Source organism: Molossus molossus, unplaced genomic scaffold, assembly GCF_014108415.1.
Source record: "Molossus molossus isolate mMolMol1 unplaced genomic scaffold, mMolMol1.p scaffold_m16_p_12, whole genome shotgun sequence".
Classification (NCBI taxonomy): Eukaryota; Metazoa; Chordata; class Mammalia; order Chiroptera; family Molossidae; genus Molossus; species Molossus molossus.
The window spans coordinates 17,605,759-17,614,385 of NW_023425347.1; the positions used below are offsets into that span (position 1 = coordinate 17,605,759).

At 41.3% G+C, this 8,627-nt stretch overlaps 1 pseudogene; it reads right to left on the reverse strand.

The window, feature by feature from the left end:
• Positions 1 to 4,167: 4,167 nt before the first annotated feature.
• Positions 4,168 to 5,881, reverse strand: LOC118626231 (annotated as a pseudogene).
• Between the last annotated feature and the right edge of the window lie 2,746 nt (positions 5,882 to 8,627).

The following is an 8,627-nucleotide window of genomic DNA, read 5'->3' on the forward strand; positions in this document are numbered from 1 at the left end:
CACGTGGATGTTTCTCCCTCTCTCTCCCTCCCTCTCTATATAAATAAAAAAACAAAACAAAACAAAACAAAAACAAAAAAACAAAAAGACAGTTCCTCTGTTGCTTAAATTTGTTTGGATAGCCAAAGTAACTGATTTGTGAGATACAGAAATTATGCTAGGTTTGCATGGCATGGCTTGTGGCTGTCTCCACGCCTTCTATCTGTCCTCTGCTGCCCCATTCTCCCCCTTGCCTACACTGACCACACTTCCATCTGGCCCTTTTGCTTCCAGACTTCTGGACACATACAGCTCCAGCTTCAAGGGCATGCAGCCAGTGCAGTGGCCCAGGGCTCTGTGCTTGACAGCTAGCCCCACACTTGGAGTTTAATGCCCCATGGTTGCTATCTTGAAATTCTCAATAATTTTATCTTTGAATTTGTGTTTTATAGATGAAGCCTAGTAGGTAAATTAAACATTGCTGGGCCCTCACAAAAGCTGTCTTGTTTGAGGGTACTTGTCCAAGACAGTGTTTTCCAGGGGACCATAGCCAAGAGGGGCTGGAGCCGGTATACAGTCACCGCAGGATCTGCTGCCATGACCAAGGTCTTTCAACCTATAACCTGAAGCAGGAGTGGGTCTCGGCTTATAGTGCTCCCACCTCCTGCTGTCTCCCCACCTTTCCTGGACAGAGTCCTGGCCACGTGCTCCCCTGTTCCTTCCCTGGGCTTGATGGGGAGACAGGGAGGCCTAGGTTCAGGCACAGGTACCCTGTGTGCTGAGCAGAGCCTTGGACACCTGTGAGGGTCAGCATTCCTCTAGAGAATATCCTGGGCTCAGTGGGGTACATCATTAAATAGCAAATAAAAACACACCATGAGAGGTCAGGAGAAAAACTACAAAAAAAAAAGCTTTTTCTGCTTTTTGGACAAGAGGCTCTGTATTTTTTTGTTACACTAGGCTCTGTAAATTCTGTAGCCAACAATGAATTATGTATCAAAACAAAGATCTGCTTCCAAAGCATTGTTTGAGTTCATTTTCATGCTTGGAGTGTCCTCCTCCAACTAACTCTGCTTGTTCAATCTCTTCATATTCTTCAACATGGAGGTCTGGTTCCACTTGTTTTTAAAAGTCCAATTACTGATAATTCATTACTCTGAATTCTTTCCCATAGAACGCAGTTTATCAGATGCTAAATTAGCATCAAGGTATCGGGAAGCATAGTAAGACATTTGTTTCTTGTCAGAGCCCTACAAGTAAGTATTGTCTGCCAGGTGATATTTACAATGTTAATACCTGGTTTGGCAGGAGCGTGGAACAATCGAAATGAATGTCAGCTGCCGAACTGATGCAGCGTCTTGGAACCCCTGCTCTGCTGGTTATCACTTTTGTAGTTGCTAGATGAGGGACCCAGGGGATTCCAAGGGATGGCCCAGCAAATGACAGTTATAAAACATGATCAAATCCTCAAATATTTATTACCTATTATGGTCAATGTTTTTTCTAGGTGATGTTCATATTCAAAGATAAATAGATTTGGTTCCCCAGATCTCATCTGGCCCTGGAAATAAGACATGCACATAAATAATTAGGATACAAGGTAGAATGTATCCTAGGAAACATAAGCTGCTGTGGGAGCTGAAAGAACTGATAAATTACTTCTGATTTGAGGATAAATCAGATGGATCTGGGAAGGTTTTGCAAAAAATGTGGCCAGTGAACTGGATCTTAAAACATAAGTGAGATTTTTAAACTTATGAGTACAGGGAGGACATTCAGAGATAGGACTAGAGAATTACCTACTGTGGACCCCTATAGCTCTAGAAATACATGAGTTTTTACCTTGGGTTCTTTCTTTCTTTCTGTTTATGTCCTACCTCCTCCAATTAGATTGGAAGCTTCTCAAGTATTTCTAATATTTGTTCCTAACACACGCTCAATACCTGCTTTGTAATAATAATGACTGATGCATTCTGAAATTTTAAGTTTTTTATGAAAATAGAGATATGATGTGTTAAGATTTAATCTTATGTCTAATCTTTGGAGGGAAAAACTTTTTTTTTATTTTTTTTATCGTCCTCACCCGAGGACATCTTTTCATTTTTTATTCAGATAGAGTGGGGAGGGAGAGAGAGAGAAAGAAACATCGATGTGAAAGGGACACATCGAGTGGTTGCCACCCGCACGACCCAACCAGGGCCAGGGACAAACTGCAACCAAGGTACATGCCCTTAGCGGGAACCGAACCCGGGTCTCTCTGGACCGCAGACCAACGTTCTAACCGCTGAGCCAAACCGGCCAGGGCTGGAGGGAAAAACTTTTATAACCAGTTGGTATCATGTGAGAATGAAGTGGGATAGATTGGTGTATGTGGTACTCTGTATTGTTTTCAATACAGGTTTCAGGTATGCCTTGTGGTGGTCACTACAGAGACGTCATTATATCATGGCTTCAGCGTAAAGGATAGAAGTCAATAAATATGTGCATATATTGGCTAAGCATGGCAGTCTGTATAGGCATGAATGTGTAAAAGATGTTTGGGAGTAGGAGCAAAATATCTCTCAAACACTGCTCTGGTGAGTTTGGCTCAGTGGTTAGAGTGTCGGCCTGCAGACCAAAGAGTCATGGGTTTGATTCCATTCAAGGACATGTACCTCTGTTGCAGTTTGTTCTCTGGCCCTGGTTGCTGACATGTGGGAGGCACCTAATCAATATGTCTCTCTCATGTCAATGTTTCTCTCTCTGTCTCTCTCTCTCTTTCTCTCTCTCGCCCCCTCCCTCCCTTCCACTCTATCTGAAGATAAATAAATATCCCTGGGTGAGAATTTAAATATATATATGTGTGTGTGTGTGTGTATAGATAGATATAGATATAGATATAGATATAGATATAGATATAGATATAGATATGAGATACAGGTAAGAGTTTTTTTAGTTGTTTCTCAAAAAGCTAAAACCCATTTGGTTGCTTTCTGAGGTAGGGAATAACTAGGCCTGCTGCACTGAAGCCTTGATAGTATAGCAAGAAATAGAAAAAGGAAGGATGTGACTGATGAAACATGAAACTCCTCTTAGAGTCACAAAGAAGAGTGCAGACCTGGCCTTCCTACTGCAATCAAGTTGAATGTTGTGTAAATGGCAATATACCTACAGATCTCAGTTCCTCTGACCTGGTGAGGAATTCTTTACCTCACACTGGCTGCTGAGGCCACCAAACTTTGGATTGGCCCGGCCTCCGGAGGAATGAGGTGTGCACCAAAAATCCACGCATACCAGGATTTTTTTAATTACCAGGAATGTTTAATCACGTGCATATTTGCTGCATGGCGTATCGAATGGTTCTGTGGTTGAATGGAGTGACATAGCAACTCAGCTGATTTTGTGCTGCCATTCTCTGCCCACCTTTATGCTTAGACTAGTCTTTGGGTATTGTCCTAATTCACCTCCACTGTCACTCAAGTCACAGCTCTGGCATCATACCAGGAGTGAGAGGGGAAATATAAGCATAGAGTCAAAGCGAGGTCCTCTAGTGATTCCACTTATCACCATTGCTTGATGCAAGGAAAGAAAGTGTTGATTCCCTTTGTTTTAAACCTTTGCTAACCTGGAAACCTTCTGATTTATTATGAAGGGAAACCTGGGCCAGGTTCATATCTCTCAGGCTCACTTTTATAGCCTTAGGCAGTTTCTAAAATCATTCCAGACTCAGGTGTTCAATTTTGAGCCATAAGAAAAGCTGGCAGGTCCTGAGCTGACTTATAGACAATTGACTCATATTAAAAGTCGATGGTGATCCACGAAGGTGTGCCTGGGTGACGTCATGTCTGCGGAGGGCGTTGTGTGTGACACAGAACTGGCTGTGAGTTCCTGGGCTCCAGGGAAGCTCATTGCTCAAAAAAGCCCCTTCCCAATTTTTATCTATTTTCTAAAGTATTCCAGAGTACTACCTTCTGGTGTATAGTTTTATCAGTTAATTTCTTCATGAGAGGTTGGCAATTGTTTATATGTGTTGGTCGATAAAGTGCCTGAGAGCATCAAAGAAAATGGCTACAATAGCAATGGGACCAGAAAAAAAATTCTGGTTAAAGGTGGACAACCCCTCTCCCCCTTTTTATAATGGCAAATATAAACACTCTCAGTATCAATATTAGTCTACTTATACTACTCCATACTATTAATGAGGTAGCTCTAAAAGCCAGAGTCGTGAGTTGCCCAGTTAGGAGCTTTTGATCTACTCTTCTGATTAAGTTTCTTCTTAATATTCATGGCCAACATCTGGCTTCCCAATGAAAGGTTTGGGTCTTTTCAATCACTTGCTGATAGGATGAAATGGCGCTGTTATCCATAACCACATGACCTAATTTGTAATCAAACTTGACATCCAGTCTTGCATTTCTAGTCAAATTTACAATCCACCTTTCAGGTTCTTCTGGAGTCATGTTCAATTTATCTACCAACATGTTAATGCTGATACACTGGTGGATGTGTGACAAAAAATCTCAAATATGAAGAGACAGGCATTTTCAATAAAATCCTCAAGATAAGCCACCAAGGAGTCATTCACAAGCACAGATTCACATTCTCTCTGCTTTTCCTGAGCCTCAGCAAAGTCAAAATTTACATATAAGCATCCAGGAAACTCTGTAATTGGGTCTCTATATGTGTAAGACTCTTTTTGAATAACCAAGTCTTTGAGCACCCACGGCATTTTTGAGCATCTCTTTGTTATAACTGCTATAGTCAAAGAGCGAAGAATATGTGGATGCGTCAGGGGAATTGCGTTAGGACACTGTGGCTGGTGAAGGAAGAGATGGATGATGTTACGTGCCCTTTAGGATGGCTGAAGAAAACAGAGACCGTGAATGAGCTGTGTTCTCTGCTGAAGACACTGGAGTGGAGAACTCAGAGTTATTATCTGCGGTCTCTTTTAACGGAGTGAGGTCTTCCATGGCTGCATCCCTATTCTGCATTAAGATTTCAAAGGCCAGTTTTCTGTGCTATAGCTTTTTCCCCCTCAGCTTATCTTGGCTCCAGCTTTGCCAGCTGGATGCAAATGCCCTAAAAATGTCCATGTAGCAAAACGGTAGACCCTGTGTTAAGCAGCTTCTCCCCTTTGTGGAGGAATGAGTGCCAAAGGCTTCCTCTGTTTTAAATTGCTGCTATGGAGACATATCTTATTCATAAGCTTGGTGTTTACTTTTTCATCAGATGTCCAAATGCCTTAATAGAGTACTCTGTCCTCCAAAATAATCAGACAGTGAAATATAAAATCCATTTCATAATATGCAGTAATTCAATAGGTTTGGGGGAGAATCAACAAGAGTCAAGACATTAAAGTTTAATGGGGACACAATTTAAAAAAGGAGATAATCAATGATGATGCCTAGAGGAACTTTTGCACAATTTTATCACTATTTAGAGGTAAACTTTAAGTATGACACTGATTCATATTTCCACTGCTTCCTGGTGTGGTGTCTGATTCATTTGCCCCTCACAGAAGGAGGAGGTGGCGTCATTAGTCATCTTTTGCCCAAGGTCCACTCAAACATGATGCAACAAACACATTACATGAGAGTTATATGTCACTACTGTGACACCCATATGACCACCAAGACCATAAAGGAGAAATGGAACTTTGAGAGATTGTGTCTCTTATCAGGGAGCAGCAAATTGGAGAAGCAGTTTGATTTGCACAAGTTAGAAACTGCGGTTAACTTGGCTTGTCAGAAATAACGAATGTGGATACCTAATACAATCTAGTCAGTGTCCTCTGGCCCAGAACTTGGACATTGTATTTTGGAAATAGAGAAGAAAGGATATTATGATTTTTTTCATGCTTTGAAATTCTATTAACCTAATTCGCCCAGTACTGAGGAGTTAGTCCAGCGGCTGGAACTGCCATCTCGCCTTCTGCCAGGGGGCTCAGAACTTGGGCATCAGGACCACAGATTTGGGGGTATTTAATAGTGCTCTAGTTAGTTAGTCAAGGATGAGTAAAAATAGTATTGCTATGTGCTTCCTAGAACCTTGGTAATAGAAAGAATGGTAGAGTCCTGTGCATCCTTTTCCCTAACTTGGGTGTCCTTACATGGTGGCTTTTAGAAATGCATCTAAACCTAAGATTTTTCCCATCGATACCTAAGAGTCTTTGCTTTTCAACATCCTCTAAGGACTCCTTTAATCTTAGTTCTAATTATTTCCTTCCTAGCACTAATATTTTTTCCTTTCTAGGTCTTCTTTGTTAATATTTATTCTTTCTGTCTATTAGCACTCTTCTTTCTATTATGGTTCCACTTGAAGTTAGCATAACTCATTTCAAAAGCATTCATTAAACAACAGTGTCTATCAACTATTTATGCAGACTTTGTGGGACAATATTATGGAATTAAAGATGCAATGTCTAGCTTGTTTTATAAGGATCAGTACTAAGGCAAACTAGATAAAACATCTACAAAACATTTGTAAAGCCAGATACTGAATTCTAACAAAGAGCCCCAAGTTTTACAGATGCTCAGTATGTTTGCTAAATGAAAGACTGGTTGGAGTTAAAGTAGGGGACATACCACAGTAAAATGATTATGCTCATTATTTATGAAGGGTTAATACAGAAAAACACTGCAACTTCTTGCAAGTATCCATAGGGTTCTTTTTCTGCCTTATGTTCCAGCCACTCTAAGCAAATTACAGTTTTCCAAAAACGTGCTCGCATACCATCTCCTGCTACTCTCTGTATCATTTCTACTTTCCATTCGGTAGAACAATAGTAATCTTGCGAGGCCCAATTCAAAGGTCACCTCACCTGGGAGACATTCTTTGAACTACTCCAAATACTACACCATGAGGATATATGTATTATTCCTGCCTCTCTTTGCACATGTCCCTCTACCCTGTCCCACTCAGGCTGAAGAGGTCCAGATTAAGCTCTCAACAATCCTTTTCAAAGAAACATAGAGTACATTGAGCATGTACCATTTTAGGTACAAGCTGGGAAAATACAAAAATAAGTAGTACACCATGACTCTGAATTCACGATCTATTAGTCTAGTGTGGAAATCCATACCCATATACGTGTCTCCTGTAAAACGATGCCCTGCCCCCTCATCACCTGCCTGGCCCTGTGGCCAGCTTCCTCTGTCGAGGGAAAGAGGCTGTGGTTTGCTGTGGAAGGAGAGCAGGGCTGTAGACAAAGACCAAGTCTGCAGATTCTCATGCCCATGCATTCCTACTTCACAGTGTGGGGGTTTGAGGAGGGCTTGCATGAGGAAGGGAAGGGTTAGGGAAGAAATACACATTCTGCCCAGTTGGACACAGCTTACATCCAACAATGTTCAGCAAGGACCCCGACAACAGTTAAGAGCCAATCAGGCAATTTATGACATGTTTAATTTTCCTAAGCTATTGTACTTGTATTAATTCTGTAAGTTCTGGAACAAGAAATGTGTTCAAAACATGGAAAGTTATTTAAGCTAAATAATTTTGCAATAAATATGTTGTATGCCAAAGGCAAAGCTTAAGTCAGTGGCCAGACCCTACCTTGGAAGGGAACAACAGAGGGGATCAGATTTTAACCCTCAGAGCACTGGGTTCCAGCTCAGAGTAGAGCAAAGAGACTTGGGTTGGCCAAGTGGTTATCCCTGGAGCACCCAGAGCCCTGAGCTGGGGTGCTGCCTAATTCTCAATTTCAAGACTTTTTTTCCCTGAAAGTGTGTGAACAGAACATTCATGTAAGAAATGAAGAGGACTAGTAAACATATGGTGAAAAATATTAACTCACTAGGTACTCAGTAAGAGTTTGTGTTCTTTTTAACAGTATATGATCATTGTCTACATTTCTCAGGGCTTCTGTAAGTACTACAAACTGGGTAGCTTAAAATAACAGAAATGTATTTTCTTATATTTTGTAGGCCAGAAGTCCAAGGTGGTGGGAGGATCGTGTCCCCTCTGTGACTCGGAGTATAAGCTTTCCTTGCCCCTTCCTGGCATCTGGTGGTGGCCTTCAGTCCTTGACGTCCCTTGGCTTGCAGCTGAACCTCTCCAGTCTCTGCCTCTGTCATCACATGGCATCCTCCCCACATGTCTCTGTCTTCACTGGCATTTCCCTCTTCTTGTAAGGACACCAGTCATATTGGATGAGGACCCACCTTAATTGAACTGATCTGAACTTAATTTATCTACAATGACCTTATTTCCAAAAAGGTCACATTCACATGTACTAAGGGTTAAGATTTCAGCATATCTTTTTTGGGCAACACAATTCAAGACATGGCAGAGAGTATCATATTTTGTCATTCTTTAAATTTGATTTTTACTGGCTATATACTATTCCATTTTATGGACGTAGCATAAGTAAAATAGCTACCAAACTGAAAAAAGTTATATGATGACCCTTGGTTTTGGTCAAGTTTGGAGAACTGAGCATATTTTTATTTTTATACGGATAGCATGTGCATTCCTCGGTACAATCCTCCTTGGCTGAGCAATCACACTTTGAATCAGAGAAGTGGCTTCAGGGACAGGGCTGGGAGCTGATGTCTGTTCACAGGGGTGAGCAGAGGCTCATATTGCGAACCGGCCATCCCCTAAGCCTCTGACATTTGTATAGCAGTTTTATAGTAAGTAATTAGGACAGAATGTAGAGTTAACATCAT